Source organism: Ictidomys tridecemlineatus, chromosome 14 (assembly GCF_052094955.1).
Source record: "Ictidomys tridecemlineatus isolate mIctTri1 chromosome 14, mIctTri1.hap1, whole genome shotgun sequence".
Lineage (NCBI taxonomy): Eukaryota > Metazoa > Chordata > Mammalia > Rodentia > Sciuridae > Ictidomys > Ictidomys tridecemlineatus.
The window spans coordinates 17246920-17267817 of NC_135490.1; the positions used below are offsets into that span (position 1 = coordinate 17246920).

The 20898-nt window shown below is 34.0% G+C and overlaps 1 protein-coding gene across 10 annotated transcripts in view; it reads right to left on the minus strand.

Annotated features, from left to right (window-relative positions):
• The window catches only part of Marchf1 (membrane associated ring-CH-type finger 1), a 712326-nt gene that overhangs the window by 286142 nt on the left and 405286 nt on the right, over nucleotides 1–20898 (minus strand). The gene's annotated exons all lie outside the window — the stretch shown is intronic.

Here is a 20898-nt window from a genome sequence, read left to right on the forward strand (position 1 = left end):
TTTTCAGCAAAATGTCCTACAGAAGCAGAATAAAATGAATACAGACCAGTGACAGATTACTCATTCAGGTTGATCCCTGATAATCCCTCTTGTAAAGTTCTGCCACGTGTAGAAGAAAAACATTTCAGTGCAAGTGTATAGTAAATTTAGAAATATGACATACATCACTGTATGATCTATTTAAACATAATAATTTATTAAAATCCTTATTATATTATTACTAGAACTACTCTACAACTCCTTCTAAAGCTTACCAGAATTTTCCATTTGGGAGAACTTTTTTGTTTCTGAGAAAGTTCTATCAACAAGGACTTTTAACATAATGGAGAAACATTGCTTTCCTTGTAAAGTTTTACAGCCTACTTTTCCACTCCACCACCCTCAGTAATTAGAAATAGTTTATTGCAGGTCTTTAGTTAAATGCATTACACTGTCAATTAAATATCAAAAATAATGTGGAGTAATTATTTTTCACAGCATCCAAAGCAATTAGCAATCTGGTGGTTTATAACATTTCAGGGATTCAAAATAGCACATTTCAGAGCACTAAGAAAAGTAACAAAGAAAGATTGCACCATGGATTGATGAGTTATTACTCTAAATGACAAAATACTCAAGTTAAATGGATCTGAACAATGTAAATAGGGAAGTGATAAAAACTTTCATAAAAATTAAGTTTAAGATGCTCATCGAAATGAATTTCTTAATAAGATTGACTATCTAATATGAGTAACTCATTCATTTGAGATACAGAGAAATGGTGAGGGGAACTTGAAAACCTTTGTCTGAATGAGCAACAAATTATTGGTGCTTGCCTTTTCAAACCCATTGCTTGAGATTTTATGAAAATATCTATTTAATACTAAATCTGCATATCCAACTAATTTGCACTTCACCAAAAGTAAATATTTCCACATTCCCAGAACTCACTATCTTGGTTACTCATCAGTTTTTAATTGCATTTCTTGAAGTGCTCTAAGAGTAAATGAAAATGAGTATCTTTGTTCAAAGGCAAAGAGTGAAATGATACATAATGACCAAAACTGTTTCATCAAGTATAAACAAATGTTCCACTTCTAAGTTATCTGCCATCCACTTCTTAAAAATTTTAACTGTATAATTTCGTATCACTTTAGAACTTATAATAAAATGTTGAATTCATGCATGAATGAAAAGCACCACATAGTGGTCCACAAAATTATTGTATCATCAGTATCCATCCTGAGGTGTGTTTGTGAAGCAGCCAACTTCTTATTTCCCACTCAGATTCTGAGATTAAATGAAGTAGCATAACTTCTTTTGCAGCATGCTTTTGATATGTGATGGTGGTCGTGGTACACATGACACTCCTTATTTGGTTGGCATTAATCCATAAGTATTTATCCCCCACTCCCATGATAGTGTAGGTGCTGAAGAGAGCTATGAGATGAAGATTACTTTCACTTCTTATTTGAATTGACTATACAATAATCCACTCTAGAGAAATTTTTAGTCTGAGAATCACTGGGTCCTTTCTGATCCCTAATTTTGTGACTTATACATTTATTTGCTTAACTCTAAGGTGACTGTCTACTCATCCTGACCCACTCCCTGAAATTGGCTTGTGCAAATCATCTTTTTGAACTGTTTTGCGGACCTGCTATCACCAAGTCATCTTGTTAAAAACTATTAGATTTTGGCTACACCAACCAAAATATATATTACAGTAAAATATCCACTGCATTCTGATTTGCTATTGCATGTATCAGTTATCTTAATTTTAGAATTATTAATTGAGCTAAATATTTCAGAGTTAAAAATGCATACTTTCATATAAATAATGTTAATAATAAGAATTAAGTATTAAAGATGGGCACTGTACTGACAAGGGAAAACAGAAAAGAAACATAATGTTTCTATAGGTTGGAAAGCTTGTGATTCAGCTTGGACATATTCATAGAAATATTTACAAAGAAAATTAAATGTGTGAAATAATAGACAATACCAAGCTACATAGTTTGTGACCACTTAATATTTATTATTTTAATGAGAAACATATAAAAGGCCTGTGATGGTTGCTTTACTATGTCTGGATATCCATCCATATTATGTTTTAAAACAGAATTTTTGTCTTATGACTTGTTCTTTATAATATGCTTCTGCTAAGGTAGGAGAATCCAATCTCTAATTTATCTCAATAGAAGCAGCTTGGGTGTAGAAGAGAATTGAAAAGAAAGACAGGGATAAAATGGAGAGATCCATTGTCTCACTCCTTAAATCCCTTTGGGTCCCAGACTGTTGTGACTTCCCTCAAAAAATATCTTCTGTTTTGTCACCAAGAAACAATCAAATTATGTATCACATTCAAAGAAAAAAATTTCCGTATCATTGATGCTAAAGTAGAAATTCTAGAAATAGTGTAGTAGGCAAGTTGGAAGAACTAAAGAGTTAAAAATGTTGATGGCTGAGCCTCTGCAGACCAGCCTTCTTCCTACAAGGGTCTGAAGCCTGCATCATATTCCTAGGTCTAAGAATGTACTGTCAGCCAGAAGGGTAGGAAAATTATAAACATTTATAATTAACCCTAAAGCACTTTAAACTGTAAGTATCATTAGTAATATATCAGAATAGGAAAGTGGTCATTAAGCATTCATGTTAATTGCTATCTAACCACTGAACCAAGCTAATATGAGATGCAGCAATGAGCAACTTATATAATGATCACAGGAAATTGAGATTTAACTAAGCTTAATTTTTAATATGCCACTCCAAGCAGATATTTAATTTAATAAATAGGAGCATAGTGCATTCTCTGTGGACTAAATTGACAACAAATTAAAATTGGAAAAAAAATATAAGGCAATTGGGTATATCTTATGGAGAATAATTTACTTTTAGTGCAGGAAACATTTACTGAATATTTCCTTTGTGCCAGACACTGAGTTTGGAGTCCTGGGTACAGAGATGGAACAGACCCAGAGCTTAGAGGCAGGAGGGGGAAGAGACAAGTACACAATCTTTTACATGTACCGAGATACATGTACAATGATAGTGCAGTGCCACTGTAGATATTTTGAGAAATGACATTTAACTTAGTATCGTGTTCCAGGAAAGGTTGATTTTGGAAGACTCTTAAAAGAAGCAAGATTAAAAGTAATTCACATGAAAATTAAAATTGTTATTATTCCAAGGGCTCCTTTCACAATAAGCTGGATGGCACAACCCAGAGGGCTTCATTCACACAGCACCCGTGCAAATGGCATTGTGCTACTGGATGCTATTCACATAAAACGCCGCCTGAAGCTCTGCAGTCTGGAAACCTGATTGATTTGCTCAAGTGAGTCTCATATGCTCACCTTACTTTATTCCAAGTCTAATTTAATTTAATCAAAAAATCAGTATTTTGTTTCCCGCAGAAAAACACAGTTGTCTACCCCTACATACATCTCTATTTCTTCAACTATCTTCTTCCTCAAATTTGCCTATTCTGTATTATATCCCTTCAAGTGTGATTATGACCTTCAATAAATATTCCCTCTGTTTACCACATACAGACAATTGGGAAGGTGTCTCTTGGCCTCAAATGTAAGACTTGAAAATGGCCCTCGTCTAGAATTTCAAGGGTTTTTTTTTTTCAATGATCAATTTCTGAGTTTTGGCTGTGTATGTTTTTTTTTTAGCTCAGGTGTCATTCAGAACTATGTCTCAACTATTGGACACATACTCCAACCCAACAGGATAATAATGAGGTTTGATTTCTATAATGAAAGAAATATCTTACAAATAGGAGAAGGAAGAGGGTAGTTAGAAATATGTTTCCCTTCCTTACTAGATTGTATATATTTGAGAATTAATTTTTCTTCCATGAAAGTATGTATGTGTATGTGTGTTCCAAGAGTTTGTCCCTGAAAATCCAGAAAACTGTAACATGCATTCCTATAATTCACACCAACTGCTCCAGTGAACATTAGAAAATGAAACAGGAAAGAACAAAGAATGTGAGAAAATGTAGAACATCTAAGAACTGTGGGATAATTTTAAAAGATTTAACATATGTACAGCTGGAATACTATAAGGAGAAAAAAGTGATAATAGAGTTGGAGAACTATTGCCCAAATATAAGGTTAATATACAAAAGCCAACTGCTTTTCTATATACTCACTTGCTTATCTCTGTTAATGAACAACTGGGTTTTGGAAATTAAAAGCACCAACATTTCTGCATAAACATAACAAAATATTTACAGGATTCATATGGAAAACTATAGAACTTTAATTTAAAAAATAAAAACTCAACGATAGCAGTCATAGTGTTTGTTCATAAATGGGAAGACTAAAAATTGTTCACACATAAGTTCTTCCCTACTTGAGCTATGAATTCAGTGCAATGTCCAATATAAATCCCAGCAAGCTATTTTGACAAACTTATTCTAAAATTTATGTAGGATGGCAAAATACCTAGACTAGGCAACACAACTAAAGAAGAACAAAGTTGTGGGATACACAGTGTTTCAAAACTTACTATAAAGTTATAGTAGACAAGACAGTACAATACTAATAAAATAATATATTAAACAATCGAACATAATACAGAGTTCATCAATAGACTCATGAATATTGTCAACTCATCTTTGGCAAAGGAGCAAAGGCAATCCAATGGAAAAAAGGGTAGTCTTTTCAATAAATGGTTCTGAATAACTGGATATGCACTTGTTAAAAAAATGTCTAGTCACAGACCTTACAGTGTTCACAGAATGAAATTCAAAGTGGAACATAGAGCTAAATGTAAATGCAAAACTCTAAAATTTCTAGAACAGATAGGAATAATGTGGGTGGCTTTGGGATTAGCAATGAGGTATTAAATACAATGCTAAAATTATGATATGTGAAAGAAAAAGGCTAAGGTTGAAATTTATTAAAATTACAAGCTTCTGCTCTCTGGAAATCTCTTAAGAGAATAAAAAAGGAAAACCAGCAACTGGAAGAAAACATTTGCAAAATGCATACAAGATTAAGATGTATTCAAAACATACAAAGAATTCTCAAAACTCAATAACAAGAAAACAACCCAATAAAATGGGAAAATAATCTGAACAGACATCTCAACAAAGAAGATACACATATGAAAATATGCTAGCATCATGTGTCATTAGATAATTGCAAAGTAAAACAAAAATGAGACAACTCTATGTACCTATTGAAGGGATTAAGCTCCAAAAACCTGGTGCTAACCCAATGCTACCAAGGATGTAAAGTAACAGGAACTCTTACTGATTGCTTGTTGGGATTCAAATTGGTACAGCCACTTTGGAAGACAACTTTCTATTTTTTTTTGTCAATAATCACCAAAACGTGAAGTTATAAAAATGTCCTTCAATAGGTGAATGGATAAACAAATTGTGATAAATTCATATAATGATATACTATTCATAAAGAAGCAGATAAGTTATGAAGACATAAAGATGAATGCATGAACATTAAATGCATATTGCTACATTAAATAACCTGGACTGAAAAGGACTTTATTTTTAACTCCAATTATGTGATGTTCTAGAAAAGGCAAAAATTCTATAGTGACAATAAAATAATCAGTGGAAGGGCATCCAAACTATTCTCTATGACAGTGGAGAGTGGATACATTACATTCTGCATTTGTGATCCTCTAAAGAACTTTATAGCTCACAGTTTTAACCTTTTAGTATGCAAATTCATATCTCACATAGGAGGTTCCGAATTCCAGAATAAAATGCAGACTGTGAAAAATATAATCACAATACATTACAAACACATAGAAAACCCTCACTGAAGAGAATGTGGGAAAATATACTCTCTTAAGTACCTTTGGAAATGAATGGAGTCTGTAAGGCTAGAGGCACAAAATATTGTACACAGCACTGTGCATCAGTTCAAAGTATTGTTCCCCATGGAGGAATGGGGTAAGGACTCTGACAGCACTATAAATGTATACTGGAGCAGACCAATTAAGTAAATGTTGGACCATGAGAATCAAGTTTCTCAATGTAGGAGAAAAAGTTTGCAGAAAAGCAAGTGTAGAAAGCATGCACCAGGTAGTCATGGATCAGAGTTAGAGATTTCTATGAACTATGGGCTCACTTTTAGTTTAATACAGACATAAAGATTACATATAGGAATATGTATATAAGATATATACATATATATGGGTATGCATATCTGTATATGGATTAGCATACACACATATTATCTCTTGTTCTGTCAGCTGAGAAAATATAGAGACATTGAAACCCCAGGATCGAGGAATAAACCTGATGTCCAGATCTTGGTTTTTAATACTATTTTCCAATAAAAGGTACCACAAGTGCTTAAATCTGACTGATTCCCAGACTCTGGCAGAAAGAGTGCAAGACAAGCCTGGAGAAACTTAGAGCATTGTGAAGTAAGAAAGTGCTGAAAAGCAAATCAAAACAAATTAAGTCACAGACAAAACACAACTGGGGGTTTATCTCAAAGGGACACAGAACCCAAAGAAACCAGCCCCCAAAGACCAAAGCTGGTATAATTTAAACAACGAAATAAAGTAGTACCACAGTGTAAACCAAAGTGTCAGATAATTCCATGAGTCTTTAGTGATATGATGCATGACTGAATAAAGAATAAATGGGAGAGAATACACAAATATTTTGTGAAGAATTACAAACATTTACGTAGAAAATCCACTGTCAAATACAAAGGGGGCATATCACTTCCCACTTCATTGTAGACTGTGGCAACTTCCTTTCAAAGAGTACAATGTGGAAAGATGGAAAAGAAGAGAATCTTTAAACTGGAGAAACCTGGCAAACCCCACATGGGCAGGAGATCAATAGGGTTAAGTCATGTTGACTCACCATGTCCTGCAAGTGGTACTCTAACTTTGGGTTCCTCTCTCCCCAATGCTGAACTCCAGTGTAATCAATAGGAAAAAGTAAATCAGAAAAGTCTCATTTGAGGGACACCCTATGAAAACCTGACCATTAATCTGCACACTTATCAAATCATCATACATGAGGAATGTCTGATGATGCATGCCTGTATTCCCAGCAATTCAAGAGACTGAGACAGGAGGATCGCAAGTTCAAGGCCAGCCTGAAGCAAATTAGCAAGGACCTATGCAACTTAGTGAGACTCTGTCTCAAAATTAAAAAAAAAAAATTATAAATTGCTGGGGATGTGGCTTAGTGGTAAAGCACTCTTGAGTTTAATCACCAGTATCAAAACAAAAACAAACAAACAAAAACAACAAAGCAACAACAACAACAACAAAACTTGAAGAAAATCTAGCCAACTGTCACAGCCAAATAAAGCCCAGGAAACTGTGACAACAAGATGTAATGTATCCCAAATGGAGACTGGAAAGGATACTAGATAAAACCTAAAGATATCTGGATAAAGGACATATTTCAGTTAATAAAAATTTATCAGTATTTTCCACTAGTTGTAACAAATGTTTCATATTAACATAAAAGGTTAAAAGTAGGGGAAACTGGGTGTAAGGTACATGGGAGTTCCTTATATTATGTTTGCATTTTTTTCTATAAATCTAAAACTGTTTTAAAAAGTTACTTAAAAATTAAATCTGTAGTCTATTTTTTCAGATCTTTAGAAACATTTTATTTCAATATACAATTCTAAGCAATAACCAGTAGAGAAGTGCATATATCCAAAGGCTAATGACTTAATAACTCTAATAAACTGTTCTAAATTATATGGTTTGGGCATTTATTATAGAGAAAGATTGCAGATAATGTTCAAAATTTTGAGTGGAGATATTTTTTCCTCTTTGGGTGAAATAAATAAATAACCTATGAAGCTGGCAGAAAAGTTTGTATTATAGCAGTACTCAGAAGTTGTCAAATTGATTTTATTCAAACTTTCCAAAAAAATTAACATCTCTGGGGCTCAAGATAAGCCAGTTTCCACCCCTGTCTCTGCCAGAAATGAGGGAATTTGGAGAGAGAGAAATTTAAAAAGTTTAAGGCAGTACCTTTGAAGGACACACTTTGCCATCTACATAAGACATGTACAGTTCCTCAGTATTCTATTATCTTGGGCATGAAACTGTAAATTTATAAGCAGAGTTTAAGAAAACTCACATTTTTTGAGTAGCTCTTTATAAACACATTTAAATGTATTTGAATAAAATATGGATTTACAATTTTTTCCAATGTGAAACATCTTTTTATCTTAAAAAGTTAACCATTGTTGGGTTTGGTGGCACATACCTGTAATCCCAGCGGCTCAGGAGGCTGAGGCAGGAAGATCGCAAGTTCAAAGCCAGGCTTTCTGCCTCAGCAACAGTGAGGTGCTAAGCAACTCAGTGAGACCCTGTCTCGAAATAAAATACAAAATAGGGCTGGGGATTTGGCTCAGGGGTTCAGTGCCCCTGAGTTCAATCCCTAGTACACCCTACCAAAAAAAATGTTAATCATAACAAGTCTTTGACTTATTATTAGGAGGATGTTTCATATAGATTTATTAAGAACATGCATTGCTACATGAATTTAAGTTGTGATTATAATAATTTTATAATTCATCTCATTTATATCTTGCCATCTTAGTAGTCATTGGAATACCTGCATGTTTTGTGTGAAAAATTCTATATTTTGCAGCCACATGGAGCCCTGAAAATGACTTCCAACATTAGTCATATTTTTAAACACTTGTGCCCTTTCAATTGGTTTTGAGATGATTGTGTCAGCACTTTTACCATTTATTTGAATGTAGTTTTTAAGATAAGTTTTCAAAACTTCAGTTTCAAAAATGTCATATACAGTTTCCCTGTGTTTTCCCCTTGTTAAGTTACTGAAGTCCTCCATTCCTTACCTTTCTTATATTATTAGTTGAAATAGCTACTGAATTTCTTATATTCAAAGAGATATTTTTATCTTTTTGAGGGGGGGAGAGTTCTGAGGGTACTCAGGGGGACTTAACCACTGAGCCATATTCCCATCCTATTTTATTTAGAGACAGGGTCTCACTAGTTGCTGAGGCTGACTTTGAACTCACGATCATCCTGTCTCAACCTCCTGATCCGAAGAAATTACAGGAGTGCGTCACTGAACCTGGTGATACTTTTATATTTTGACACTAATTTTTCTAAAAGAAGTTATGTACGTCCCTCTTTACTTTAACCTCTAGGGAACTCAAAAGTGAACTATAAAATTTAGTGTTTTTCTAATGTTTCTAGAGTAAACATACATTCAGTATGTGTCTTAGTGTATCTTAAGCATTTATTAATGTTATATTATTATTATTATTATTATACATTGGTTAAGCCTATTTTTAAACTGATGTTCTAAATGGATTTTTGTAGTTCCCCAAATTTTTTGTAAATTATAAAAATGGCATTCAGATAAATATATTTCTAAGATGCAATTACATGTTAAGTTAGTTGATTTTTAATACTCATTCATAATGAGTTTTCTCTCCCCTCTCCATCCAACCTCAAACTGTGGTACTTATTTAAAATGAAGTAAAAGAATGATATAGTCCTAGTGTCCTATCATTGATTTCTTTGAATTGTCATATAGCTGCTAATAGCTTTTAGAAGTATAAATTACATTTCCTTCCCTACATAGATTAATTGATTTCTTTGAATTGTCAGATAGCTACTAATAGTTATTAGAAGTATAAATTACATTTCCCTCCCTATTTAGATTAATTGAATGCACAATCATATTTCTACTATGTAGAATTTACTTATTTTTAGTATTAAAATTTTTATGTGACCTAATCAGAATTGTATTCCAATGGCAGAAATACAATAATGTACTATTGCATATTCAAGTTCCTCTCATCAGGGACAGTTTACCTGAATGAAGACTAAGACATTGACCACCAAGATGTTTCCTTTTGCATTAGGCTTATTTGCTACAGACCACTCTTGGCTATTTCCAGAAATGGCTTTGTCCAAATCCCCACAGTACTGACATCGATATGCATTCATATCTAGTTTTGAAAGATCATGCTTTGATTAATTTTCATAATCAATTAATAACTAAACTCAACACTTAAATTTCAAAGAGATAAAATGTATATTGACTTTGAATGACTTTCGTTTTTCCTCTACTTTTTTCCTTTTTCCTGATCTTCTGGTCAGTCTCCTCATCTCCTCCCCTGCACTCATGCCCCTGGGATTTCTGCTTCTTGCTCTCGTGCTCTTGCTATGCTGTCTATACGAAGGCACTCCATCAAGAGCTCTGCAAAGTCTTGCCTTACTTAACCTGCCTCCCTCTCTACATGAACCTGGGACCTTGCTCCTTCATTGAATTATCACTGGTGTCCATTGTCTGCCTCTCCACCCACATTGAAAGTACTCTAAGAAAGGGATGGAGTGTTTTCAAACAGTTCTTTTAAGCCCCAAGGATCACAAACAGATCACAACTCTAACATTTAACATTAAAATATCGACAATCATTATCAACATGGAAAGAACACACAGAAATTGTCAAAATAAAGAAAATATCTTCAATATATTCATCAAAACTAAAAATTTATCATTCAACTTTTAACACTCTTTACATGGAGAATTTTTAAGTCTGCCACCTGGAGCAGACAAGGTCATTTTGTGAGGATATGACAAAAATGGCAAATTTATTTAAATATAAATAGAACATTGGCTCCAAATCAGTGATAAAGACACATTGTAGGAAACTATTCAACACCTGATGCTAAAAGAAAAAAAAAAAACATAATTTGAAAATGTTAAAAATAATGAGTTTTTGTGAACTTCTAATTTTGCCACAAAAGAAATATATGCGTGTATGTGTATATATGTATATATAGACAAACACGTATATACACACATAGACGTGCACAAATGTGTATTTTGGAACTGATCCCATGAAAGATAAATTTGGGTGTGTGAATAGTAATTTTTAAAACAGCAACTGTGAAGATCCAGTTAAAAATAAATTTGACATTTAAAATGTATTCTGTTTCATTGTGGAGAAAAAAGTCAAACTGGCGATAAAAGAAGAAAAGAAGACTTTGTTTTTTTGACATAATAAAGTAAAAAGGTACTTTGCTGGCCTGCACATCTTTCCCAAGATTGCCTGTGGTGACAACCTAGTAGTGCTCGATCTCAGAGGATTTTTTTTTTCCAGAAAAAGATGAATAGAGTCAGATGGAATAGACAGGAAACTCCAATATGATACAATACTCTGCTGCCATCTGACATATTCCTGACCATGTGATTTTTAAGTAACATTTAAAAAGGCCATTTACAATGTGCTACACAATTCTTAAATTTAATTCATAAGGTAAAAAAAAATGTCTGAAACTTTAAATAATAGTCCAGAAGAAATAAGGTTACTGTTGCCAAAGAAAAAGATTCTAGAAAGGAGAAGAGAACCAGGAATAGATGATGTGGCTCAGGGATTACATGATTGAGTTTAGTAACATTTGGATATCAGGCTTTATTTCCCCAAGTACATCTAAGTTTGAGAATTTATAGATTTATACAAGTTTAACTAGGATTTTGTAGCAACCAGGTATAAATAGTAGGCTATTCTTACGGAAATCTGTTACAAAGATGCTCTATGACCTTTGGTGATGGTGAATTCCAATAACAGAACAACTCAATGGCTTGACTCAGATGATGAGCAGACTCAATTTTGCACATGCAGTAGGTTGCAGAAATGAGGCCCTGACCTGAGGGACTGCAATTCCAAAACAGGTGTAAAAGCTGCTTCAAGGCCATTAATATCTAGCTTTCTTTGACCTCAAAATTCACCATCAAATAAAAACACAAATTGAATCGTATATGTTACTACTGTTGAAAAATTCCCTCCATTGGTCCAAGAATCCAAGGGAGATAGAAATATACAGAAATTAGAGAAACTTTTTAAGCAATTTGCCCACAAAAAGATACTATAAAGGTCTATTATGATAAGAAAACCCTAAGGCTATTAAAGAATATTAATCCAGCAAGTATTTTATCTTATAAGCAGTTAGGTAGCTCTACTTATGAATCATTTCGTGATTTACATTGTTTATATAAAAACTTGTCCACATTTCATATTGTTAGAAACTAAGACCTTCTTGTCATTAACATCGTCCATGACCCAATGGACTACAAAATCCCAAGTTTTTATTTGGTGCAGCATGTAAGTGGATTGGTGGAAAGAATATTAGAGATTGCCCTTCCTCAAAATAGCAAACCCTCCTGAGACTGTAGAAATACAAAGCCTAAGAAATATACATACTTAAATATTGTTCTTATTCTAGGAATTCGGAGCTTATTTCAGTTAGAATCGAGGGTCCCAAATATGACATTCACACTGTTTGACAGTCCATTCTCTGACTAACCAGGATTTCCATGAGGTCATATGGGGGAAAGGAATAACTCATAAATAGAAAAAAATATTTTTCTACTTTCAGTATTTTTCAATTATTTTTAAAATTTCCTACATTATATTCAAAGTTTCTAGTCCTTGCAAATGACTACTGTCATGGTAAGGTGTGTCTGAACATTTTCCATTTGTAAAGCTGTATCATTTAAACCAATGCCATCTTCCATCACTCTTACTTTGTGTAGATACATTTACAGTATGGACAAAGTAGTAGAGATATTGCATTTATGCAGAATTATCCAAGTTTTTGTTTGATTTGGCTTGGTTTGTTGGCATATTATGAATAGTGTTTGGCATACTGCAGAAAGAATATATTATTTAAAATTAACTTATAGGAGAAAGAATCTGAAGAGCATATCTTCCCTGATTGCTGTCACAGTTACCCAACATCCTGGGATGAATTAAGAAGAACTGCCAGTCTAGAAATGTTGCCCTTTTTGTTGTTGTTGTTACAGCTCAGAGAAAGATTAAGATGGCTTGAACTAAATAACACAATAAGTGGAACATACACCATGAGCTTTCATATGTGAGAGACAAAATGTTTTTCTTTTATCTTTTGTATTAAGATCTGGTTCTCATTTACAAATGTTATTTGAAAAATTATTATAAATAGCATTGTTTTTATGTAATCTAGCACAGTTAGGGTGTTTAATGAGAAATCTAATCAGAAGAAAAACAAATGTCTAAATATAGTGCTGCATCTAGCTTGTATTATGCCGAATACCATCTATTCAAAATCAAGACTCTACAAGGAATCTCTCTTGTCTTCTATCACTGTGTGGGTCTTGTCCAGAAAACTTTAATACAAGTCTTTGATCTCTAGAGGAACTCATGACAAAAAGAATAGAAATGTGAAAGGCAGAACAGAAGAATGACTTGACTTTCAGAAATTCATTTTAAAATAAATGTTTGGTTTAGTATGTTAAAGTGCAAGGATATGACTCTGTTAAACCACACATAAAAAAATCATATTCATAGGACATGCATTTGATTTGTACTTGCATTATAGGAAAATTATATATTTATTCCCTTATTATATATTTCTGTATAACACATCTTTGTTAATATTTGAGGCCCAACATTCTTAGGTATGAATAATCCAAAATCAAGTGCCAGGAAAAATTTGTTTTAGATCGTTTATTAAAACTACTAATTTTATGATATGCAAGTTTCAAAATAATTGAGTTTGATTAGCCAAGGAAGCATATTTACTACTAAAGTTTTTTATTAATTAATTTAGTCAAGAAGCAGCTTAAAGAATTAGAAGAAACTGACAAAAAATTAAGATAACTAACATAATAAAATCAGTCATTTGAGTTGAATATTTTACTAGATGTAGTGGAATTAAATTCTAAATAAATGACATTTAATTCTAATTCAAAATAACTTTAGGTACCCCTGCATCACATTGACCAACCCTTTTGTCAGTGTATAGTGAATGTGTTCTGGACTTTTTTGAGGAAACACACTTCCTGGAAGTTAAACTAAATAGATTGCCTTCCCAAAGGGGAGATGATGACCTTGATTAGAATGAAATGCCAAGGAACATTTAATTTTCTTTAAGTCAACACAAGTAGACCCTTGAATAATGGTAAATCTGCACCCATAATAGAAGGTGAACACAAACTCTTTGGAGAGTTGATCAGAAACAGGACTCTCAGGAAAGAATCATCTAATATGAAAAATATTTGAAAAGCACACCTGTGTCGCTTACTGTAAAGAGGTAGTGTGGAAGGTAACTTAATTTGTTTCACTTAGGAGAGATTGCTGTGCAGTAATGCTATATCTTTAAGTAAAAGTTAAACATGGTCATCCAGGAGCTACCTGCATTCAAGAAGAAGTATTTTTGCCAAATAAATATGAAATAAAAATCCACAGCTTCAATTACATTCCCCATCTCCACATGAAATGAGAACAACACACAAATTCCACAGCATGACCTCCTACTCAATGACAGAATGGAAATGAGGTTCATGGGCCTTCTATTTCAATTTGAATAAAATGCTGAAATTTTTGTTTGTCCTGTTTATTGTGTGTACTTCTGTGCAATGGACTTTGGACACTGGACTTTGCCATGGTATCCATTGGAATCCTCATAGCGGGAGCTATAGCTCCTCTGACAGCTCTTATCTGGTGGTGAGCTCATAGAAGTTCTGGCTTTCCCCCAGCATCTGCTTCCCGTGGCTTGGTAACACCGTTTAGAAGTGTGTGAGGGTTAATACCTAGTGGGGAAAATTAACTAGTGAGACTTAACATGGAAAAAATGACAACAAATTTCTTGCCCTTCCTCCTTGTTCCACACTCCAAAAAGTTGTTGGGCCAGTGGCATATATACTAGCATGTTGAAAAAATATTCAGTGAGAAACGTGATATTTAAGTATTCATTGAAAATTATGTTCATTTAAGAGCTCAGCTATATTCTTGGTGTAAATTTATTTCACTAAGGTGAAACTTCAGCGTAGTTAGAAAAAGTTTATGAAAAAGGATATATAGGGCTGGGGTTGTGGCTCAGCGGTAGAATGCTTGCCTAACACATGTGAGGGCCTGGGTTCGATCCTCAGCACCACATAAATATAAATAAAATAAAATAAAGGTATTGCATCCAACTACAACTAAAAAATATTTTTAGACAAAAAGGCACTAAATTACTAAAATGCTCAGAAAACCTCTGTACTTTATTTATATACCTGCCTCTGGGATATTTTGTTCTCTTTTAGGCAAAGGTTCTACCTGTTCCTCCTGCAATAGCATGTTTCATATACATAGCCCAAAAGTACTTTAACCACACACACTTGAAGTATTTTTTATACATAATGAATTTTATAGTCTGTTTGGAATTTTTGACTTCCAAAAATCCCACTTGGTGTAATTCTAGTCAGCTCAGGAAAATTCATGATTGTGGGATTCATTAATTTTTATTTGTCTTCACTATACATATGTGTTGAATTTTAGTTTGAAAGCACTTCTTTTAACACATCAATAATACTATTTTTAAACATGCTTCCTCAGTTTATCTTTGATTAATTTTTTTCAGATAGCTTTATGATATAACCAAGTGATTCCCTGGGAGGTTCACAATTTTGAATTTAGAACTTTTTAATTCCAAATATTCTTTGATGTCAAAAAAGCAACTCAGCAACTCCCAGCAATGAAACATACTAAATATCAATTATCTGTTATGATTTCTTACAAAATAACCTTAAATTGGTGCTGATTAAAATCACAATATGAAAGAAAATTCATCACTTTAATTACATTCCCTAACCCAACGTGAAATGAAAACAACTCCCAAGTTGCACAGCATGACCTGCATCTCAATGACAGAATGGAAGCAGGCCTCTCGGACCTCCTATTTTGCTTTGAATAAAATTTTGAAATCTTTATTTGTCCTGTTTTTGGTAAGTACTTATGTTCAGAAATTGAACTCAATTATTCCATGTTTGAACTAAATTATTTTTAAAAATTTATTGACATTTTATTGACATGAGCTTAACTAGGGTTTATTAAATTGCTAAATCATCATGCAAAAAATATCAAAAAGCTAGATTAATTCCACTTGTTCAATTAGCCATTTGGGGATATTGTTCATATTACAGAGGAATGAGTAGCTGATTCTAATCAGGAATAATTAAGACAGAAAATTTATCAAACCTTCAAAAGTAAAGCAATAAAGTGACAATTGAAAAAAAGAGATGAAAGTAAATTATAGGCAGAAGTATCCATGGAGAGTAGAAAATGCAACTATAAAGACATGTGTTGGGTAGATGAAGAAAAGCAAAATATTAGAACAAAACTCCTTGTTAGGTCATCAGACACAATCTCTTCATTTTAAAAATGTTGACAATTCTAGAAAAAACATATCTTGATAAACTCCAGACAGCAAAAATTTACACTTGAATATCAAATTTAAAAAACAAAACATTAATCAAAATCCAAGCTCCTATTTTTAACAGTTCACCACAACTGTAATGCATCTCAATTTACTGAACAAACTGCAGAAATCCTATCTAAAATGGAACTTATCTTCTTTTCAAAAATGTCCTATAACCTAAGACTTCCAGTTTTGTTCAGATGTCTCACCCCCTCAGGTTTGTGAAGTAGAAACGTTGATGTCACCCCTGGTTATTTCCCCCCTATACTTCTCATCAGCCACCAGAGTATAAATATTGACTTCAGAATGTATCTGATCAAATCTCTTCTCTTCCTCTTCTTCTGCCACTAATGTAATTGGGATTCTTCTGTTCTCATTTGGATTAGTAAACGGCTTCCTGGGCTGGGGATGTGCCTCAAGTGGTAACGTGCTTGCCTGGCATGCGTGTGGCCTGGGTTCCATCCTCAGCACCACATACAAACAAAGATGAGTCTGCCGAGAACTAGAGTGTGGAATCTGAGAATTAGTGGGACCTTCCTGCAAATGTGCTCAGCCGGCATTTTGAAGTATTCTTTGTGTGTTTATGGTGCTGAGGATCGAACCAGGCCACACACATGCCAGGCCAGCACGCTACCGCTTGAGCCACATCCCCTCTGAAGTATTCTTTGTGAAACAGGTTCAAGGGTAGGGATAGAGTTATAGATTTGCTAGATGTTGGCATGGAGTAATACTAGAAACAATGGAAATAGATGACATTATCCCCATAAAGGGGGGTGGAAAGGAAAAGGTGTGAGTGAAAATTGTAAAGCAATGTCTTTTGCCTTTTTCCATCTACAGCTGATGATTTTCTATAAGACTGCATGTAGGTGTGGAATATTGTTTTCATTAGCTCACTAGTTAAGTCAGAAAATTAACTATGGAATATACTATTCCAAATTATTATAATAATGACTATTGGGAGCTAAGAAGGCTAAAAAGAAGAAAATGTAAACTGATAATATTTGATAACAAATCAATCGTAACAAAAATATGACTCAGTGGATGTAATATGAATTTCATCATGTGAAAGCATTCTCTAATTAGTAATAATTTTTGGAAGGTTTAGGAAGCAGAAAGTAGCCCTAAAATACATTTTTAAAGCTCCACAGGTCTCTGAATCCTAGCTATTATCCATGCTTAGCTCTATAGAGACTGTATTAAGAACTGTACTATATAAATGATAATGACAACCTTATATTATAAGTTCCTCTGATCTGTCATCACTTGTGATCTCAAGATCAGTTACTTTCATTGCTACAGAAAAGTCCTTGATTAAATGTCTAAGTGACACTGGCATCTATGATTTAATCTCAATGTGTTCACCATTAATCTTTTTCTTTGTGGGTTTCCAGGATTAGTCCTTTTCTCTCTCTTCAACAATGTTTTGCAACCCTCATTGTACATCCAAATCAACTGGAGATCTTTGAGAATATTAGCATTGGCTCAGGCCCTTCCCTGACATTTTTATTGAATTAGTTTCTCTTAAGTCTGAGCATTAACTCCCACCACCTGACCCCATGAACAGACAAAGTTGAGAATCACTGACCTATCTTTTCTGCCATTACCTGGAAAATCATTTATATCTTTGTTGTGGTTTGGATCTGAAATATCCCTCAAAGACTCATGTTTTAAGGGCTTGGTCTCCAATGCTCAGTGGTGGGACTTTGGGGCAGTAATTGGATCATGAGGGTTTTGACCTCAACAATGGATTAATCTATTGATAACTGAATGGATTACTGGGAGGGGATGGAAACTAGGCAGATGGGCATAATTGGAGGAAGTAGGTCACCTACACCACACCCTTCTGCCATGATGTTCTGCCTCATTTCAGACCCAGAGCCATGGAGTCATCAGACCATGGACTGAAAACTTTGCAACCATGGACCAAAATAAATCTGCCATTCTTTTAATTTGTTGGTGTCAGTTATTTTGGTCACAGTGACTCAAAGCTGACAAACACAATACTCTCAAAGTTTATCATCACCTCAACTTTTACTTCTCCATATTTATAGATAATATAATCAAATCTTCACTCAACATTTCAATTTACCATGATTGAAAAATAAACTTGCCTCTCCCCAATTCACTACTCACCTGCTGACATGCCAAAAATATATAAAAAATATGACATGTCATATTCACTGCTACCAACATTTACCTTCCTCCCTGTTTTATCTTGGCCTTTTACTGTATATTCTTCATAAGCAGTCAGAGCGACCTTTACAAAATGTGAATTTTATAAGAAGTGCTTAAAACCCTCCAATGTCTCAGTTATATTTAGAAGGAAGCGGATCTCTTCCCAGGGCTTTTTTGTGTGCATGTACAACCACGTGAGCATAAGTGAGTAAACATATGTGCCCGGGTATGAGAGTGGAGGACAGAGTGCAGAAGATGAACATGCACTTTCAGATGTGGATTCATACCAAGTTTTTCAAGCTATTTGAAGACCTTTCTCCCTACACTTCTCATAGTTCTCTTCTAGTCACTTTGTCAGGGAACAAAGAGCCCTCTGCTTCCTTTGTTGGCCCTCTTTCTTCTTGACCTCATTTGGCAAGGATTTGTAGGAATTCTGCCAAATGTCCTGAAATCACACACTTTTGGCAGACGGATTCCCCAAACCAATCTGGTTTCGCAAAACAGCAGTTTCTTTATTCTGATGAGCATCAAAGAAAGAAATAAGAGGCTACATAGGAAAGGAAAGGAGGAGCAGGTTCTTGGTATTTTTTTAAAAAGAAGAGATTTGCTCACACATATGAACCTATAATTGTTCTGATTTTGATCTGTGCTCAGACATTAAGCAGAATGAATCTGTGCCTGAAAAACTCTTTTGTGATTTTAGTGCAACAAACTTGACCTTTCAAAAAGGATTTCCTAACACAGGAATTGGAGGTCCCTCAGTACTTTTCCAGATTCCTGCCCCATCCTTCTGTTCTTCTAAAGTTTAGGCCTGGATTAAATGTAATACCTTGAACTTAGCAACACTAGTGTGTATGAGTCCATTTATGTCTAGAGTGCTGAAAAAGATTTTAGGAGGTTCTATCTTAACATAGCTGAGGACTCTTTCCCAAAGCCATACAATATATTCTACTCAGTAGTTTGTGGCTCATATAAATTAAAAAGTAAATTATGGATATCATTATCTATCCACCATTCAAAGTGAGATTCTAGAACCAGCAATTGCAAGGTGATTAGGTAAGTTTATTCTGGGTGCTATCTGGATGCCCCTTTTAATCTACCAAATGTTCAGGATTCGACCTGGATATGAATGTGAGAAGTTGCATTTGTGTAGCACTATGAAATATAGATATCCAATATGTGTCATCTAAAAAATTACAACTAGCAAAGGGCAACAAGCTCTCACAGTAAAATGTGTTAAGCATTGAATTATTAACAGTAAAAAAATTTTAGATTTAACCAAGGAAGAACTTCAAAAGGGAAAGTCATCTTTCACATAATTTAAAAAAGCTATAATAAAAAAAAGAAAAAGAAAAAGTTTTCTTTGGAACCACTATAGGACCTAGTTATCCCACATCTTGGTATTTTCCCAAAAGATCTAAAATCAGCCTACTATAACAATTCAGCCACCTCAATGTTTATAGAAGCACAATTCACAATAGCTGCATTATGGAATCAACCCAGGTGCCCAGGAAGAGATGAATGGATTAAGAAACTGTAGTATATACACACAATGGAGTTCTATTCAGCTAAAAATAAAAATGAAATTATGACTTTGCCAGGAAATGGATGAAAATGAGGAATATCATGTTAAGTTAAATAAATCCAACTCAGAAACTCAAAGATCAAATATTTTCTCTTATATGCAGAAGCTAGAGTAAAATAAAGTAAAGGGGGTGGAAAGGATAGAATATCATAAAGATAAAGGGAAAATCGGTACCGTAGAAAAAGGAGATCCAGAGACAGAGTGGAGGCAATGTAGAATAAATTCTGATAAAATCATGTTCTATGCAGATATAAATATACCATAGGAAACATCACTTTTATGTTTAAGTATAAAGAATCAATCAAATATAAAGAAATAGATGAGTGAAAGGAAGTCTAGCAGAGTAGAGGAAGGAGAACAAGGGGAGGAGGAAGGACAGGAGGGTAAAGGGGGGACTCATGAGCTGAAATTAAATTTCATGCGTTCATGAGTTTGATAGGATGAACCAACTACTATTATAACTGTAAAGTGCTAATAAAAAGAAAACAACCAAAACTTTTATTTGCCTAACTAGAGCACACGAGAATAGACTCCTGGAGACTGCCTGTTGTGGGGTACTGGAATACAGTCCTGGGCAACTGACACAGTGAGATGGGATCCCTGCGTACGGGGTATTCGATCATCACCCTGGCTGTTGACTAGTACAGGTGTCCCCATGCATACCAGCTAACTTTATAGAGGATTTATATAAATACAACTTCCAGAGTCATATTATCCATAATTATGAAAGGATAGAAATTTCATAGTATACAATTAAATTAATTTTACATTGTAAATAAAGAGGGAGTCTTGCATGAACTAACTTTAAAGGATGCTTATGTTCTTTAATGTAGAAAGCAAGTTGCAAAGGATAATATATAATATTATCTTCTACGTTTACAAGATATTTTGTGTATATGTGGACATTTGTGTGTGTGT